General features: G+C 31.4%; 1 protein-coding gene across 4 annotated transcripts in view; it reads left to right on the top strand.

The window, feature by feature from the left end:
• Window positions 1-1,081: 1,081 nt before the first annotated feature.
• The window catches only part of LOC144470354 (uncharacterized), a 168,150-nt gene continuing 147,787 nt past the window's right edge, over window positions 1,082-21,444 (top strand). Inside the window, exons 1-3 of one of the 4 annotated variants that reach the window (XM_078181377.1) lie at window positions 1,083-1,395; window positions 2,139-2,334; window positions 14,634-15,599. The gene's annotated coding sequence lies outside the window, so the exon portion shown is untranslated. Of the gene's footprint in view, window positions 1,396-2,138; window positions 2,336-14,633; window positions 15,600-21,444 lie in introns of all 4 variants that reach the window. The other 3 variants (XM_078181380.1, XM_078181378.1, XM_078181379.1) reach the window with 3 other exon arrangements.

Below are 21,444 nucleotides of genomic sequence, written 5' to 3'. Positions count from 1 at the left end.
CACTGTGGTATTGAATAAGTGTAGAATTTTATGACTGTTTTATAATAATATCTGTTTTTATGATTATTGTTAACATAATATTATTACTGTATTTGGTTGTCTTTCTAATTAGAATAAGAAGAAGTGAAGAAGGTAACATTTGTATATTATTGTTTCTATTGAGGTAAATATATTATTATCTCTACTGATGATTGACTATTATTAATATTGATGATATAACATGATTGATTATTATACAGTGCTATACTTTACCATATTTTGCCTTACTTTGCTATACTTCTCATACTTCGATAAGTCTGACACGTCATATAGATTTCTACAAATGACCTCTTAATATAGCGAATAATTAAACTGGAATTTACGACTTGATTAAATAATTTCTAATAAATACACATCAATGTATCAATAAATATATTGTTCGCATTATCTATATTTATCTGCAGTTAATTTGCATTTAAACGTAAACGTTTAATTCTGAAAACACCGTTTTGTCGAAATATAGTAACCTCCGTTATTATTTGGACATTTTTCAAGACGTATTAACTTAATTTTATTGAATGATACCAGGACTAGTTTACTGGATCAGAACGACAATGTTTTTTTTTAAATTTTACTATTCCTTAAAATGACAGAAAAAAATTAAAAATATTCCTTTCTTTAAATCAATTCTTTATTTGAAATATCTCTGATTAGTAAAAATTAGAATTTCGTTTATTTATAATTAAAAGAACAAGACTCAATTATTCGCTGTAACATACAAATGACCAATTTTCGCCATTTGGCTATCGGCGACTGTTTGCGAAATGACGAATTTTCGTCACGCGGACGAATGCATGTTAACAGCAATCGCTGCACGTTGACGTAAAATCGCGTTCGAAATATTGTCAAATGTTTTCGTCCCCCTGTTGTGGCTTACCGTGTGCGTAGAAGCTGAATAAGGAACAAGTTGTCACCGGACTCGCGGCGATCGGCGAGCGGGCCACGGTCTCGTGGCACGCGGCGCGCAAGCGCGGACGCGTAGCTACGCAAGAATCCGCTCTACTGATTGGTAAACCGTCGAGACGCTCAGAAACTGCACGCTTACGTGCACCGTTCGCGTCGTCGCGCGTCGTCAGTCTCGCGCCGAGCGTCGTACAGTGCGCGCGTAGTTGTATCGTTTGTCGTTTGTATCGGACACAGTGGTGCGGTATCGGTCGTGTCGTGGTCTCCCGCCGTGTTTTCTTTTTCTTTCACCCGTCGAATATATCCGCGAACTCCGAAAACCGACCGACCGACCGGCCGGCCGGCGGGTGTGTGCGTGACAGCCCCCGAGACCGCGAGTGACACTTCCGGTGAAACGGTATCGAAAGTGCGCCGGCGATTCGTTTCGCGTTCGTCGATCACGGATATCCGAAGGTTAGCATCCTTCCAGTTTTTGCCTGGGAGCCGTGGCTCCCGTGGTTGTTGTGAAAAGTCGTTGTGCAATTCGGCTTCGATTTCTTTCACTGTCCCCCGGCCAATTTCGCTGTGTGCCGCGCCGCGATCTCCGTTTTTCCTTTCCGTCGTGTCCGGCTTAGTGACGGCGGTATACTATCGATACTTCTCAAGTCAAAGATCGATATTTCCAGTTGATATTTAAATACTAGTTTTATGTCTCGTGGTATTTACATCGAAGAAAGATGTCTTTTTTATCTAATCACTTCCACTGATATTATAAATAAAATATCCTGCCTTTTACATTTGAATCTATTACATTATAGTTGCATTATTTACTCATTTCTCTCTAAAGTGCATAACTTCCATTTACATTTAACTGATGTACAAACTAGATCGATATTAACTGTAGATTATTTAAATATTAACTATATCGATGTTAACACTAAAGTCAAAAGACCGATTTTATATTCTTTCGTAATTATCAAAGCTATACAGCTGTTTTCATTAAAAATTGTTGAATATATTTCTTTACCTAGACACCAGCCATTATAAAAGTTGTGAACAATTTGTATTAATTTTATCTCGCAATTCTTACAACGCAATTTTTGTCGGTTGCTCGTAGATCTTGTTAATGATATCGATACACTTTGAACACATCGCCGTCACTAAGTCACGAGGTTTGTTCTTCCGGAGTACCGCATATTTGAAAATGGTTTATCTAGTAACACGGGATACGGATTACGATTGAAACAGTATTTTCACGATGGAAGCGGTTCATTGGATTCGAAAGGTTGCTGCGCGCTGTCCACAAACATGCATCGAGGTTCCGCAGCGAACGTAAACGGAAAGAGTTGTTTTACCCCTCGTTCATGGCTAAGGAACGGTACTTGCGAAATCCGTCGTTGACAAACTGAGAACGTGAGCATAACAATGTTACCAAATTGTACAATTATTGACTGCATTTCAAATTTCGATGCTGTATCATTTTTGACAATATTTCTGAGCGGTGTTTCACATGTTTTGTTGCTATACATGTTACTATACACTATGTATAGTCAGTGGCATTGACTAGACTGTTGATCGTATATGCAAAATAAAAATCGTATAAATTTACGAACATTAATTTGAACAAAAATATGTCTTTGCTCTTTTAACCCTAGAACCACCCCATGGAGTTGCCAGCGATCTCATAATGTTTCTAAATTGCCTGCGAACGTATAAATAAATATTAAAATACTTAAATTTTCCTTGTCTTTCTAACTCGTGCTATACTGCATATTTTATATTTTTCAAATAATAAACGATATTCTGATCATCAAGATTTTATTTTAAGTCGCCCGCAACCCTGTGATGTCATCTATGCCGAAGAAATGGAGTTGATCGTTCTAGGGTTAACCCTTTGCACTCGAAGCGATCTTAACTTATTTTACATAACAAAATTCATTCTATGCGCATGTAATAGAAGAGTCTCGTGACTCATATAACAATTACGCTTTCAACAAATTATTCAATTTATGCGTCGGTGATATCTGTAAAAAATAATTTTGGAACGTGTTGCAACAATTTTAATGGCGCCGCACAGTCGCCACTCGAGTGTAAAGGGTTAATAGTTCTGACAAGTTGGAAACAATCTAACAATATCCACAAATTTGTCTTTACAGTATCGCGTCTATTAGTCGTTATTATAAAACATAATTCCATGATGACACTATATTTTCACATAGTTATTGTCCGCTCGTTACTATCTTATTCCACAAAACAGTTGTAGTAATTAGCGAACGTTGTACATAAAATATTATCGAGCAACGTTATTGCGGTATAATGTTTCACTGTCTCGTGAATCGTAAAGCGTAATCTCGCGTGTCTTTCGCGTTAAAAATTAGCGTGTTCGACGCTCGTTGTATCTATAAGATGGCGACGAAGGTTTGCTTTATATTACAAGGAAGTTGAACGGAGTTGAAGAAAAGGTGTTTGATACGGTTAGAAGCTATTTCATACTCCGGCGGGAGCCTGAACGACGCCGCTTCCTTCTATGGGGAGTTGTTAGTTTGAAATTCAACGCTTGGTTACTCAGACGAGTACGATTGACAATCAGCCGTGCAATTCCGTTCAATTCAGCCGACGGCTACGACAAATTTCTCCAATAATTAAGCTCTTTGTTTGTCGAACTGCTCGGAATATTCCCGCCCTCTCGCGAGTCGCAACGATGCTTGCCGAAAATTATGGTGACCGCGCGCGCGCGCGTGCACGAAACGAAAGTAATATATCTCTGTCGGTCGGATAACAGCTGATTATTGTCTGTAGGTTTTCTTGGCTGTTATGCGCGGAAATTGCCTTCTTTTTCTTACTTATAGTTATCGTCGAAGAATAAATGTTCTGTAAATAAATATCTGAGGGCATAACAAAGACTTTCACGTTAATTTTCTAGCAATTTTTGATTCTATTAGGATTATGGATTTTATTTATATTTTTAAATGAATATATTATATTATATATATCTTTATTTCTTTATTTATATATTCAGTATTTTTTTACTGCTACGCGCGTAAATAGTCTTTTTCTTGTTTATAGTTATCGTTGAAGAACGAGGGTTCTGTAAATAAATATTTCAAGGAATAACAGACTTTCACGCTAATTTTCTAGCAATTTTTGATTCTATTAGGATTATGGATTTTATTTATATTTTTACATGAATATATTATATATATTCCTTTATTTATATGTTCAGTATTTTCTTTGTTAATAAGCGCGTAAATTGTCTTATTTTTTTGTTTATAGTTATCGTCAAAGAACGAGGGTTTTGTAAATAGATACCTGAGGAAATAACAAAAACTGTCGCGTTAATTTTCCGGTGATTTTTCATTCGATTAGGATCATAGATAAATAATAATAAAATAAGTAAAGTATAATTCGCTGTTCAGTATATGTATTTTACGAGGATGGTGCGTCTTTCTTTCTAAACGTCTCCGCAGCGACTGATCTGTCAACGTTTTTAAACATTTTCAAAGTGTCAAACATTTTCTGTGACAGACTCGAATTTGACGGGCGACGCACAGACTGCAAAAATGCGCTAATGCTGGCCGCGCATCGGAAACACTGGAAGAACATTAACGCTAAAAGTACGAAGCCGGGTCGCATGACAAAATTTGAAATATACTTTAAAATGCAGGAGTTGTATGTAAACAAATCGTAATAAGTGTAATTAATTGATATTATTTAATTTATAAAATTAAGAATATATGTTTGATTATTTTATTAGAAATTAGAAGTTATGTTGTGAAATATTTCTTTTAATAAATTAAAAGTTTCTTTCTAAAAATCAACGTTTATTTCATAAAATATCAAATTATCCCTTATGGTACGAATAGGTATATTAAGTAAAATTAATTATTTTCGTAAACGTACCGTCTCCCAAAGATTTTGAAGACTCCGATCACTTTAATGTTAGATTAACGTTTTAACTAACCGCTCGTGAAGAAAACATTAAGTTTTTATAAGAAAGTTATTTGTCAAGGGATTTACTTGACATCGTTATATACATATGCATATTATTATATTTACAGATAAAAGTGAAGAAACTTTACAAAATAGTTGACATTTGAGTAAAATTTGCAGCTTAAACAATTATACGTCTTACTAAATTTGGAGTATATAATATGTAACAAATTGTTTATAATGGAATACTGTTTTATTTAGAGCATACGACAAATAGGAAAGATAATAAAAAACAATTAAAAGTTGTAAGCAAATGAAATTAATATTTTCCTTGACACAATATGATATTTCGTAACTCCTGTTAGTTTAAATTTTATATAATTATATAAACGTTTTTATCTATTGCCATAACCTAGAACATTAAATTGAAACCTTGATGTGTTGATCAACTGTTTTATCAAAAAGAAAGATTTTATATTTTTATAATAGTAAAGTGAACAAGACAAATATAAGAATAATAATAAGATTGATAAATACTTTACGTAATTTGTTTATTCTTACCGCGATTTATCCTTCATTGAAACCATTTAAACGGCTCAACATTTAGTAACGACGATTTATTTGCGAATCATGATAGGCGACTGTAAAAATTCCAATACGTAATGCACTGAATAATAAAACTGTTTTACTAAAAACATAACAAATTGATACAAAATTACATAACTTTTTTTATATATTAGGTTAAGGATATTTTTACCATGGCCATTTAGAATCCTCAATTTAAAAATATTTATATATCAATACCAATTTGTCAGTTTTTATGAAAAAAACGAATAAAACAAATTATGATTATGTTTCATTAAATATATAGAAATTGGATTCAACATGTAGTATTGTTTATGCAATATAATCGAAAAAATTGAAAAATACAACTAAAAAAAATATAATTCAACAATGTTAATTTGTTGAAGCAAATTTGTATTGTTCCTTATAATTTAAACTATTACCTTCGTACAGCGGGCCATTTTCACAACTGTACTATTGACGATTTTTAAAATAATTCCGAGCTTTATTCAACAATTTTCTCAAACATATCTTTTCTTTCAATTGTTCCTAATATAACAGCAATGTATTTAATATCATTTTTTAAAATTGAGTTGTTAAGCGAACGATGTAAATTGTTTAAGTCGAAGTTGACACAGCCACCGCTTCGCGAGGGTTAAAATACGATAAAGAAAAACGATAAATCTTCCGTGTTTGCGTTTCGTTTGAATTACTATGGCCGAAGTAAAAGCTTTGGTACTCCACTGGAACGCCTACAATTAGTTGGATAATTAGATTTCCGATTAATTCCTGCTACCATAAATCAGCGCTCGCGAATACTATGCGCCGGCACGCGGAGTTTAGCAATTGTGACCGAAAAGTCGGCCGATTAGCAAGTCAATGTACGCGCGCGTAACATTAACATTCTGCAATGTAGATTAGAGATTCGCGTCTTCCGCAGGCACCGACGTAGGCGCGATTATTTATACGGAGAGCGAGATCGTTGTTTGGACTATTCTCAACTATCGCTGACTATTCAATAAGGCGGCAGCGGGAACACGTCGAAAGACAATGCCCTGAGAAAGTGAGATAACTAATGACCGTAATTAGTCGCCGCAGTTGCGAATCTATCAAGAACGGGAAATTCGCTTTGACGCGATTATGCGTATGCTTTGAGTGTATCGAGTGAATCTTATACACTGATAGATTACTATAATGAATAATAGAGTCTAATCCCTGACGCACTGCAATCACAAATTATTCCGTAATTGTTTCTTGATAATGAAGTGTTTTTTTCGATATATGCTTTATACATATTTTATCTTATCTTTAGCAGTTATCTTTAACAACAATACCTTTCACCGGACATGACAACAGACCAGAGTAATGTTTGAAGTGACATTATCTCAAATTTTATTTTATATAACGTGTTATTTTATTTTGTAATTATTTTTGTGATCGTGATCATGCATGGAAATATTATTTCAAATCGAAGGTTATTTGTTTTCATAATTATTTCCGCTCCTGTGATCACTTTTGAAATAACGTTATTGGAAGTGTTAGTTCAAATAACAGGTTATTTGATATCATAATTATAATTGAAAAATAATATAATTTAAAAATAATTTATTTTATAATTGTTTGAGGTAATTGTAAAATTTCTGTCAGAAATAACATGTTGATCCAATTATTATCTTTGAGTCTGGTTTATACCAAAATTCTTATTGACGTTTCGGGAAAATAAAATGATCATCCGATTACAAGAAACGCTTTTCCCAAGAATAATAAGATTATTTTCATCGCGCGACAATATTAGATGAATCCAAACAAAAGTCACTTAAGGACGAACGTTTTGAAATGAGCTCCGCTTGAAGCGAACCGATGTCAAGCTTTCTCAAAATAAAATCTTTCTGTTATATTTTATCTTGATGATTATATCTTTTGTCGTATTTGAAATGAAAATGTAACGAAGTAATTGATTATTTAAAGTTGCTACTTTTTTCTAATGGGTCGATATTATTTAAATTTTTAAATATACGCTCGAAATGTACTGTTTAAATAATTATTTATATGGATATGGAGTTATTTATTGGAGATCTGGGACTGGATAATAGTATATACTATTATATATAATTATTATAATAATAATAATTATAATCGTTGTAATGATTAAAAAAAGAAACTTGTGTTTGTCTTCTATGTCTTGCAATTTTTATTTTGCACAAATAGCTTTCGTATCTTATTAACACTAATACAACTAAGGAGGGTCAAAATGACTCGAATGATATTTTTAATATAATCTTTACTAATTTTCAGTACTTTTTATAAAATATATAACTAAGCAATTTTCTTCTATCTTATCTTATTGTTATAAAATTTTATGCAGTATATCTATATAAACCAAGAAAAGCCATTTTGACCACCATGAAACGTGAGCAAATTTTTAATTTCAAAACTTTTTATATTATTGTTACATAGTTCAAATACGTTTTCAGTAAACTAAGTATATTTCGTACATATACGTTCTATAAAAATTCCCATAAAAATATCTTCGCTTGTTTATAGAAACATGAAACGTTTGCATATGACGATATTTTTCTATTTTCGATGTTCTTGCATTGCAAAAAATATTTCGCATTTGAAAAATATCTTGCATTGCAAAAAATATCTCGCATTTCGCCATAAAGAAATTCTTACAGAGAAAACAATATTTTATGCCGTAATATTTTTGGAAAAACCAGAATTTTATTTTTATATCTTGATTCGCAAAACTATTCCCATAAAATTACTTAAAGTTATGGTAACATTTTTATGAGACAGTAAATTAATGGAAGAAATATATAATTTGGAAGAAATTGTTCTGGTGCTGACTATGATGAAAATGATCGTGTAGATATTATGGGAGACATCCGATACCAACAGTGAATCCAAGTTTTCTCTAATTGTTATTTTTATTATCAATTTAATTTATTAACATTCAGTCTATAATGAATTTTCGCCAATAAAATATAAAAGTATATGAGAACACATAAAATACTATGTGTAATACTTTAAATTACTTAAAACAACGAACCATTTTGATCTCTTCGGTGGAAGGAGATATACACTTCTCTCCAAAAATATTAGGAAACCTGATTTATATATTAAATTATAAGCATTCTTTACTAAAAATATATATTAAATTATAAGTATTCTTTACTAAAAGTATATATTAAATTATAAGTATTCTTTAATTATGCAATCAAGTTACCCATTTATTACAATTTATTCATTAAAAACATATACCGAGTTCATTTCGTGCGATATGTTTTCGAAATAAGTAACAAATAAGGTTGAAAATAATAGAAGAATTAACAAAACGGTCGCCGAAGTATAAATATATAAATAATTAGAAACCTCGCTAGATATATTATCTAAAAGAACTTCTAACTTTTTTTTAATAAGATTGACGTTATTTTTATTATAATGTAAATAATATGAAAATATATGTATCTGTCATAGTTTCATAAAATTCCCTTTGACTGATATATTATTCAAGACATTAAAACAATTTCCCATCCGTTTCTCAAGTTGATTTAATTATCTATGAGTACCCTAATACTTTTGGTGGGGAGCGTACTGCAATGTTCGGTAGTTCTGGTGTTAAGGACTTCCTTAGTATTATAAAGTAGTATTAGAAAGTACAGTTCTAGCTACTTTCAGTTCTAATAAATTGTATAATGTGCAATTTTTCTGTAAAAAAGATTTTTCTTTTCTCAATGCTACACTCATCCTTAATAATACCTTCTTATTTTTCACTTAAGTGGGTAGTAAAATTTGTCTTTTTCATTTAGTTTACAAAATTATGTTTTTCTTGAATTCAAAACACACAATTTTGTAACAATAGAAACAAGTACAAAGACAATTTTATTACACGTTTTAATTTATGTATTAATAGTAGTTTCTGCATCTTTATGCAAAATAAAAATTGTGTGGATTAATTAAAAGAAGCAGAGGTACGATGAACGTATCCATGTTTCGTTTTTTAACGGTTTTAATAAGTTGAAAATAACTCCGCCTACTGATTTTAGCCACTTACGCGAGAAATTATTAGCAGTTTAATTATCAGCGATCGATTATTGAGAAATACGGAAGTTTCGAGTGAAATCGTGAATTTTAATTGATCTCTACCATGTACCGCGCGTATCGAGAAAGGGGGGAGGATACTTCTATCTCTACGTATTTCCTCGACAGAATTAATTAAATATCAATTACTCATCGCTAATCGCCACACCCACCAAAATGTATCTACTCAGAAGTATGTATAGTATATATCTACCACAGATTACCAGACGTTGCTTTTGATTCCATTATTTAATTCCAAATATCATCGCCATGTTCTAAATATGTTTTAAAAATTTAACGAATTGCAACAAATGTCTTTAACAAATCATTTCCGCGATTAAACTTTCAGTAGCTATAAATTTTCATAAAATGGTTTGCTTTATGATTTATATTTCTTAAATCATTTATATTGATTTATACTTATTGATATAAATGAACAATTTAGGTTAGGTGGTTAATATGATTCTTTTATTATTTCAAGATTAAAAATATTAAAATTTAATATTGAAATTAATTTTTAACAAATTCTTTTTGTGAGTAAATTTTCATTATTAATTTGCACACATTGTTTGCTTTATTCGATAATGATATGAACTAAAAATCAGATTACTTGGTTAATATAATTAACATATTATTTCAAGATTAAATATCGAAATATACCTAATACATAAATAATACTTTTGTTTTTTCTTCTTGTAACGAGTTCAGTGTATTTTCTCACCATTTTCTTTCTTCAATCAATAAATCAATAAACGAAGAATATTTTCGATCGGTCCATTTTCACTAAAAAATCCGAAGCGAATTTCGTGCTAAGCACTTTATTCGCAAAACTTTTCCAATATTTCTGAAAACTGCCCATGAAGCGTAAAAGCATTGCCAAGATCCTAATGGATAACGCGCGCCTATGTCGGCTATGCAAGTGTCGTATAAGATTAAACCACTAACTTCTCCATGAAGAAGATAATACTTTCATTAATCAGGAATCGTTGAAAACCGGCATGATTTATGGAGGGAACTGCAAGTTGGACCGTGGACGCTATTGAAAATATCGCGAACAAAACGACGGAAAAATATCTGCTGTGAAGACCACGCTTCAAGAGACGTTTCAAAGTCATCGAGGCTTTTTCCTAGGTAGACACACGAATGAATAATCAAACGACGGATTCAAACGACTATAGACACGCTATTGATTGCGAGCGATTGCGATAGCATGAATTGAAGTGCCACGTGTACCTTGAGGAAATATTTATTCTTCTTGGATTCGCGGAGCGAAATGCACGTTTCTACGGCCGTTTGTCATTCGCTCGTCTTCGATGTTATTTCACTTTTTCGAAGCGTTCTGGAAAAATCGTTCTCGGATATTGGAATGTTTTTTAACATCCCGTTTCTTGTTTAACACATATTTGTTCGCATAACGAAAATTCGTCATATAGCAGTGTCAATAAATGCTGGCATTTTGTGTATGGCGGTGCAACAATTTACCGGACGAATATTGTTAATATTGTCGAATTCAGTTTCTATCACTTTTGGAACTATTTGTTAAGACAACATTTATTTGACATTAACTATTTATTTGATATCGCTTTATATGAATGACGAAATTTAATTTATTTAAACTTTTTTGCGATGTCAATGATAGTGAATCTGCCTATGGTATATTACTTGAATAAAGAAGTTTATTGAAAATTTTTTCATTGAATAATTGTTGCAACACTAAGAATTGTGACTGAAGAAATTGACACGAAAACTTGCAAACTCGCAAAAAGAATTGGTTTTTGACTTCTTTTTTATCGTTCCTAATATAAAAATACTTCTATTAAAATGTTTTAGATGTATTTGTTTAAGTATATATCATATTCATACTATATTGTAAATAGACATCATACAAATCTTAGATAAATCTATAAATATTGCCCTGTGTGCCTAATATTAAAAAGTAGGCATTTTGACTGGTTATGTAATTCTAGTGTTAAAAGCGCTAAATATTCTTAAAATGTTTGACGTGAACCGTTGTTCAACTACATTGTCAGTCCTTGCGTAAATTATCATCTTCCTACGTCATATTGCAAATATTAAAATTAATGAAAAGTGTCCTCCGTTGACTCGAAAAATACTCGTTTCAAAGAGGCAATAAAAATGCTATTAGTCGTTGTTAATTTTGACGTTTTCTTGCATTTTAAAAATGTACATACCATAAATGCATGAAAATCTATAGTCTAGTGTTAAATAAAGATGGTAGATGATGCAAAATACACCAATTTCGTAAAATTGAAGGTTGATAATTTATTATTGTTAAAGTTTGTACTTCAGCTTTATGATTAGTGATTATATATTATTATTAATGTCTGTACTTCAAATTTGTCATTAAGATTTATACTTTTTTGCTTTTAAGATCTGTGCTTCAAATTTATTATTAAGATTTTTACTTAAAATTTATCGTTAAACTCTGTGCTTCAACTTTATTATCAAGGTTTGTACATTTCTACTTTATTATTAATTCAAATATATTATTATTCCCTTTTCTTTACATTATTCACATTTCCCCAAATTGTGCATTCTTAGTCGATTGTTAAATAATATTTAAATTTTACTGATATTCGTAGAATTTTCTCAGAATCCACAATATAGACAAACTTTTTGACGATAACACTGTAAATGAATTTAATTCCATTCCGATGATTTTTCTACGGAAAATAGACGCGTCGAAAATGAATTTGTGGAAATTGGTCCGCGTCAAACATAGACAGGTGTTGCTTCAAGTACGAATATTAATTATTCAACAAAAATGGATTTGTGGACGAATGATCCGCGTCAAACGTGCGCAGATATTGCTCCAAGTATGAATATTGATTATTCGATAGAAATGAATTTGTAGAAAAATGATCCACGTTGAACATAGACAGATATTGTTCTAAGTATCAATATTACTTATTCAATGGTAGAGCTCCATCTTTCCACAATCAGCAAGGTTAAAAGAGTGTATAAGTGCGTAGGTATTGTATTATATATTATATTACGGTTCTTGTTACATTATGAAAAAAAATCCGTGTTGTATGTGCAAATCTAATATGTAAACGCATTCTTTAAATTGTGTTTCAAATGCAACTGTTTTTTTTTTATTTCTGGAAGGATGTAATTAGTAGACATTAGTCTGCATTGATTGCTATAGATACCGCACACATTTATCTCGTTTTTTGAATAATCTTAGTAATAAATGGAAAACAATGCGGTAGTGTTTCTGAATTCTTTCAACGCATTTACTGTTTTGCATTTGATCTATTCGTATTTACTGCTTAATTAGTAGACTGCCGATCTGTATGCAAATTTCCAAGTCAATTGAACTTAATATATGTTTAACGAGAACGTGTTTTTTCTTTCGATAATTTTAATCCTATAAAATATGGTAAATATATATTATAATGTATATATTGTATATATTATTATATAATAAAATATATGTTTTATTATATTATATGGGATTAATGTTCTCGACAGAAGGAAACCATTCTCGTTGAACTTCTATTAAATTTAATTGTATAATATATTATACATTATATATATTATATTATATGTTATATATAATGTTGTATAATATATAATTTATTATATAATTTTATAATACTTCTACTTTTTATAATAAAAGATTTCTCTTGTTCATAAAGTTATTCTATTCAATAAATGCACTATAACTAAAACTCGTTGTTACATTACAGAATTTATTATTACTATTTATAGAAGTTGTTTGCAACAAAATGCCGTTCTATTATGAAAGTCTTGACACATGAGTGACCCTTTGTTTAACTTCGGCGTTAATACTCGTACTATAAAGCATGCAGACAATAAAACGTAAAAATGAAATTCGTGTCGTTACAGAAATGCGAAGAGAGTTTTTATATAATTAGCCGAGGTATACGAACATCATTAATATGGAAAACTGCTCCTCCATCTCGTGTGTGTTTTCTAATTAAAAAGTCGCATTTGTGCTGCCTTCTATTGTGAATGAAAACTACTTTACTTAACCCTCCGACGGCTAGCCAGTCTCACAACAATTTAGGACGTTTATTCACGAATTTCACACATTTCTGAAGGCATTCCATGCAGACCTGTTAGTCGTTTTATTGTTTCTAGTGTGACAGCTTAATAGCTCAAATAAAAATTCTATTGCTGAAAGTTGACCAATTAACAAACGATTTAACACTAGGTTATTCCGTGTCTATAAACTTCAATAACAAAGTACAAACTTTGATGATAAAGTTGACGTCAAAATTCAATAATAACCTCCAAATGCGAACATTAATTATAAGGTTGAGGTACAAACTTGAATAATAAAGTTGAAATGCAATAATAAAGTAGAAGTACAAATTTGAATAATAAAGTCAAAGTGCAATAATAAAGTAGAAATACAAACTTTAGTAACAAAGACAAAACATAATAAAGCCCCGAAACGAATTCAAATATTAAAATTTATGCACAAACACAGTAATCAAAGTTAATATGCTTCCCACAAACACCTAATATCAAAATACAAACGCTTTCAATCAACGACAAAATTCATTATGCTCCAGCAAAAGCGAATCCATTGTGCGACTCCACTATTTTCCAAATCCATGTTATGGCACCTCGTTCGTGAAACTGACCGAATAGACTTATAATTCAGCTCTATAGACTTAGCAACTAGAAAGTCGCCTAATACTCACTGCGAATATATTTTGCATACTATATTCTTCTTCTTTCATACTATACACATCTAAGACCTCTATCAATCTTTAGAAATTCAAGGGTTGTCTTACAATTTTGTCGCGGTGCGCATACAAACGGATTTCGATAGTTAACACTTTATCGACCGGTAGCCTATAAATCGGCTTTTTATTACAATCAATCGCTTGTGCATCAATTGTCGTGGTAATTAATAATTTATTACCTATTATTGAAATAAATATATTAAATTGTACTACCCCAAGCTCCAATATCATTATATAATATTTTAAATCTAAACATCTCTCGCGATTAATAAAATAAATGAAAGCAAAATAGAAACGAAAATTTAACATTGAGCTGAATTGTTTGGGTCGGTAAAGTGTTAATCGATAGTGGATCGACGAATGCAACCGCATCAGTAGAATGATATTTCGTAGATCAGGAAGGGAAGGCCGGTGGCCGCGGTAGAGTGTCGAAAGAACGAACCGTCGTTATGGGTAGTCGGTATTGTGGCCCGCGGGTGCAGTGTGAACGCGTAATCGAGAGGAAGGAGGAGTGAAAAAGGGGAATACGGATTGGTGACTGAAGCGAGAGGGAAGAAAGAGAGAGGGTGGACAAGAGGCAGAGAGAGGAAGAAAGAGAGAAGAGAAGGGAAGATAGGGAAGCAGAGAGGAAAAAGGGAGATAGAGAGAGAAAAAGAGCGAAAGAGAGGAGATAAAGAGAAGAGATAGAGTAAAGGAGAGAGAGAGAAAAAGGGAGAGATAAAGGAAGAGGAGTTGAAGTAAAAGAGAAAGAGATAAAGAAGGGAGGAAGAGATTAAAAGAGAAAGAGAAACAGAGTAGTAGAAGATAAGAGGGAAAGAGAAGAAGGGAGAAAGAAAACGAGGGAAGAAGATAGACAGTAAAGAAGAGAAGAAGATAGACTGTAAAGAAGAGAAGAAGATAGACAGTAAAAAAGAGAAGAAGATAGACAGTAAAGAAGAGAAGAAGACAGACAGTAAAGACGAGAAAAGAACAGAGAGACAAGAAAGGAGAGAAAAGGAAAGAAGAGAAAACCAGCGAGAAGAAGATAGCGAAAGGAGAAGAGAAAGATAGAGGGAAGAGGAACGAAAAATAGGGAAGAAAACGAGAGAAAAGGAGAGAAAATGCTAGTGAGAGAAGGAGAGAAGTGAGCGGGGTGGCACGAAGAGGGGAACCAGTGCTTTGAGTCGAGGCAAGAGAGAGGACCGAGTTGGCCCGGTAGTAAGAGAGAGAAGAGCCGTGGACAAGCCGGTGAGAGACTTCGAAAGGCTACTTCTCCTGTGGCCGCAAGTGAGAACGAAGTTGAAGAGCGAGGCGGATAGCGAGGATAATGCGGTCTCGGTGCTTCCGCCTTGATCAACAGGGCGTTAGGGTCTACTCGTAGTAAGTAGAGAAAACTTGGGATTTTCTTAGTTAGCCTACGCTTATTCATCGCCGAGATCCTCGACTCGCGAACTTCTTGGAATTCATTCGCGAATTCGACGGACGGAAACGAAAATAATATCCTAACGCTTTCATCTGCTGTTACTTTCTTTATAATACCGTTGGTAAAATGCATTCGAAAGATGTTTAGAAATACAGTGAATTCTTTTCAATTGTTCTTCAGTTTGTAAATGAAAATGGACAATTTGGGAAGAGGTGATACGATTGCTGTGAATAACTATAGGAATAATCGTATCTCCTCTTCCCAAATTGTCCAGTTTTGTTTACAATGATGGGATGATTGGAGAGAATTTATTGTAAATTAAACAAGTTGAATACTTTTTTAAACGATTAAAGAACTATCATACTGTTTGTTTTAATTTTGTTTTTGTTTGGATTGAGAAGCAATCTAAAGATCTTTGGTTTTGTTTAATGTTTTCAGCGGTACCTTGAACGACAATTTAATTTAAGATTTTCATGCAAAATAAAAATTGTCGAAGTCGACTGTAAGAAAATACAGATAAAATTGTCTCTTAATAATTTTAATGACGAATATATAATATATAAATATTCTCGAATTTTTTTACTGCCTTCATAATTTAGTTTTTGATGCAGTCATCTTTGTTAACAATTTATAAAATTTTCAATGCAATTTTTAGGACGCATCTGCATAAGAAAAATAAAACTATTTAAGTTATAAACTATAAAACTGCCTAAAGTTGTAAAAATTCTGTATAAATACTATAATATAATAAAATAAAATAATGTTGTAAAAATATAACCATATATTTATTTAGATTTTCAACAGCTGTCATTGTAATATTTAACTAACAAAATAAGATCGTATAAATCCCCTATGAATGCATCTTTACGATTTGGATAACCGTAAATTGATTTTTTAATCGCGTTATTGTGACATGTTTCGTCAAGCCGGTATTAAATGTGTGCTACCTGTAAGCGTTATCTTTAGTTATTATGTTACTAGGAAGTTTCTCGGAGTATAACGAAGTGTAACGTAGTAACTACGTCCGTACACATATATTTAATGTCGCATATGTAATTACAGCCTATTTTTCAAAACAGGTGCCTTGACATAGATAAACGAACGTAATAGATGTGCATTACAGTTCCGACGCTCATTATTTTGATAGTTTATTAAGAGATTTTTTGTTATGCATTTTAGAATTATATGCAAATGAACAGTAAGTAAATTAATATTGCTATCTGCCATGTTAAGTACTAATAAATTTCATATTTTATAAAAGAGTATTATTATATCACTTTAACTATACAGATGTTGGTTTTAATATTGTATATTAATTTAATACAATTGTGTTGTTTTAAATATCATTTTAACTAGACACATTATTTATAATAAGTAAATAGATGAATACATAATAAATCATTTTAGCTACAAAAATATTATTTTTAATATTATACATTGTTTGAATACAGATATATTACTGTAAATGTAAAAATATCATTTGTAAAAGAAATAATTTTTCGTAGACATAAATTTGATTTCCATGAATGCTTTTTCGACCTTACTTTGTAAAGCCTAACTTTTTTCGCACATCGTATATGTTAGCGTGAAAATCTATTTTTAAATCTCGACAAACAATTCTGTTTCCCATTATTGGTAGAACGCGGCATATAGAGTGTTAATTATGTTATTTGTCAATCGTATGTGATATTTGACTACCGTAAGTGTCAATTGCGCTGCTTGGAAAGGTTAACGAGACAAATGTCACGAAAACAAGATCTTTTCAACAGAGAGGAGGGTGAGAGTTTAATATAGTCAAGGATCAAGTTTAATATATATTCACGAAACCAAGTAAAATTTATGTTATACTTATAGAATATTTCTCTATAGCAATAATGTTTCAATAAGTAGACTTAAAATGTATTCTTATACAAATAGATATCAAACCGTGAAATCAGTACATTGAGATTGTAAAATTATTAGATCGAGTCTTAAAGAACTTCCGTTTCTTTATCAGACATTTATCTTATTTACTTATTTATTTATTTTTTTCGCCTTCTTTATTTTATTTATTTCGAATTTTCATCTATTTAGCCAAAGCAAAAAATCGAGAGAAGTATATTTAATCGTAATAATATTTTAATAATATTATAATAACATTTAATAATAATAATGTAAAAGAGAACTTACAAGACCACAGGAGTAAAAGAGTACAAGAGTGCTGATAATGTGAAAAGGTACTTTTCTCGTGAAAAAAATCGCGTTCTAAATTAGCCAGCAAGGTTATCCGACCTTATTAACCTCAAAAATTGTTGAGATATCTTGACCGAGCCGTATATGGAAATAGCAGACAATTTAGAAGCATTGCTGAATGAAAAAAAATTGATTAAAGATGAGTGAAAGCAATAAAAAGAAAACTAAAAATTAAAGCTCCACAAATATTTTCTAAACAGACTAATAACTGTTATTAAATGTAAAAGAAAAGCTTTAACATCTTAAACCTTAACTGTCGTAGATTTATTATTACACATTACTTTTAATTAAATAACATTTTGTGCCTCTACATTTTCATAAAAGTTCCTTTTCTTAAACAAAATTGTTTAGACCAACGAAATTCAATTCTATGTTATCCCTTTATGTTTATACTGGTATTTTACAAGTTCGTATAGTAAAAAATCTTGACCCACATAAATAAGAATGACGTTGATTTTAAACCACGCCGTCTTCTTATCCCGGCGTGTACAAGTCAAAGTCGCATTCTTTCTCATTCACTGATTTGCATTCAAAGGGATCTCCCTATAAAAATCTCTCCTTTTTATAGTATCGTTATACACGAAAAAGGAGTTACTCCGTTTTGTTAGGCTCGCATGGTTGCCGACCCCGTTAGCCCATTTTCGGTTTTTGCGCGAGTTACGCGGGCGTGAAACGAGTAAAATTCCCAGCGGCGCCGTAAAAACGTCACCCGTTCAAGACGAGGAGGGAAACTCGCATGGAAAGATTGACCGAGTCCCGTGTACCCTGCGGAGAAAAGAAAATTGTCGGAGTCGGAATCATAAGCGGTCCCGATTTATTCAAGGACCGTTCCGGCCCGGTCTTGCCCCGGTCAATAGAAAGTACAATAGAGGTCGTAACGAGTCCTATGAACCGTTACAGTGCGGCTCGTTCAGTCGGACACCTACGACTGCTTACGCCTCGTTCGGGATCGATGGAGATGATTAATACATATTCACATAACACGTATATATGTATAAGATAACACATATTCGCTCGCACGACAAAAATTCGTAATTTTTATATTACAGAGAATAATTGACTCCTATTCTTTTAATTCTAAATAAATTAAATTCCAATTTTTACTTCTATAGTATAGTTTGATATAGTTTTGTATACCTTCATGCTTTGTAAATACAGCTTTGTATAAATATATATGCAATAGTTATTGTACATATAATATAGTTACATATAATATAATATAGTATAGTTATTATATATATAATAATAAATTATACATATACACATAATATACATATTGTTATATTTATATTCTACAATGTAATTTTATACAAATCAAATCAAATATAATGTATATAAAAATATACATACCATATCAGTCATACTCCTTTGCTTTGCCAACGTTTTTGATAATTCTGGTTCACCAATCAACGCGTCGAATGCGCATTTAAGGCGGGGAAAGGGCAGAAGTCAAATGGCAACAGATCGAGTGAACATCGTGGTTGCAGAACTATACAAGACGAGTTTCAGGTCAGAAATTCTTGAACGAGGAGTGCCGTGTGTAGCATTATCACGGTGTTGCAGCCATGCCACCTCCGACCACGTTTCTGGCCTTTTCCATTGCATGATTCATTGCAGCATCTCCAAAACGTTATGCCTGGTCCATTGGTTCTAAGTTTGGCAGAAATCGCGCAGTAAAGTATACATTTAAATAGTTAAATATGCATTTAACTACATTAATATGCTGGGAACGACGTGTGATGTTTTTTGACACCCGTTTGTAATAATTGTTGCATTACCTTCGACAAAGGTGTTTGCCAGTATAATACTCTTTTACTATACTTTTACACTGTTTTTAATGAAGGTGTCAGAAGACACCTTTTAATAATTTTTCTTTAATTTTAATTATTTCAAAGGAGTTAAAGGTTACACGATTGAATAAGTTTTAATAAACATAATTTCCTATGTTCAATGTTTTCTATGTAATTGCTTCTCGATTTTTGCTATAGTTATCACTGAATTAATTCGATAAATTGTATAATGCAAAATCTCGATGAAAATGGCGTTAAAATAATATTAGAACACTTTGATAACATATATACAAAATTTTGTAAAAATATGAAATAAACACTGTTTTTACAAAATTTATTAATCAATAAATTATGATAGATATAAGCGCATGTTCTACCGGTATTTTATATTATACAATTTATTGGATTAATTTCGTGATGACTATAGCAAAAGTCGAAACGTGATGGAAAACATAGAAAATTGGAAATAATTTTGATTAAAAATCAACCTCTTTGGTAAATATAATGTTAAAGAGTAAAATAGAATTAACACGATATATAAGACCGAAAGACAACAAATTATGCACTGTATTATTTATTACAAAATTTACCAACGTGCATGCATCGATGACATTATGTACATTGATTTTACAATTATGTTGTCAGCTAGCAAGGTTTATAACAAAAATAGTTATAATTATATAGACAAGTTCGCGATAAATATGGTAGTTTATGATAAAAAATTTTTAACTTGACTTTCCACGTCGAACACTAAATTTACCGAACACCAAAAAAGATGGCTGTCGCGTGTCCTTCTATATGAATGACCAGACCGAATTTATTTAGTTATTTCACCATTTTTAGTATATTGTATGCCTCAATTAAGAAGTTTATTCAACCGTTTCCTTTAAAAGAGTCTTTAAACTGTCAACGAACTCATAAAGCATGCGAAACATGTGAAAATATGGTAGGCACGGTAGATCTAATGTTAAGAGATTATTTTTTCTTATTTTTTTCGTACACTGTTTCTATTGTATAGAGGCGATAGTGAAAAGATAAACCTGTTTGAGCATATACCGCAGTGGATTTAGGGACGGTTGGAAAAATCTTCTGATTTCCGGTTGACTGAGCTTTACTTACCCAACCCTTTCGTTACCGAGAAAGATTATAGTCGATCATCGGTGAGCGCTTCCTATATACTGCAACACTGCATCCACCAAGGGAGTTATAATAACAGCATAATATATTCTTACAATATTTATAGGCAGTCGGAAAAGTCCTCATAGAATCTTTAATATTAAATTTAAATTTTATTAACTAAATTTATATTGTTTTACAATTTTTTTTCATTCTTTACAATTTTTGATAATTTTTTGTAATACTTTATAATGCTTTATAATTCTCTATAATTCTTAATTATTACAATTCTTTACAATTTTTTATAATCTTTATGATTGTTTATAACTTTTTGCAATACTTTATAATGCTTTATAGGTCTGTAAAATTCTTCATAATTCTTTACAAATCTTTACACTTCTTTATAATTCTTTATAATTATTTACAATTCTTTATAATAATTCTTTGTAGTCCTTTAGAACTATTTATAATTTTTTAAATTATTTAAACTCTATACGATTTCTATTACAATATTATATGTCAATTTATGCGTAAAAATGTTCTGTTTGTATACTATATCTATTATAGTATATTCATTATATTGTATTTATTATTATTTACTATTTATATATATTTTTGAAGAACTTATTATTATACTAATAAGGTAAAAATTATTAATCTTGCG

Source organism: Augochlora pura, chromosome 5 (genome assembly GCF_028453695.1).
Source record: "Augochlora pura isolate Apur16 chromosome 5, APUR_v2.2.1, whole genome shotgun sequence".
Taxonomy (NCBI): Eukaryota; Metazoa; Arthropoda; class Insecta; order Hymenoptera; family Halictidae; genus Augochlora; species Augochlora pura.
The sequence above is the reverse complement of the archived record's forward strand: the minus strand, read 5'-3'. Positions and strand labels throughout refer to the sequence as shown.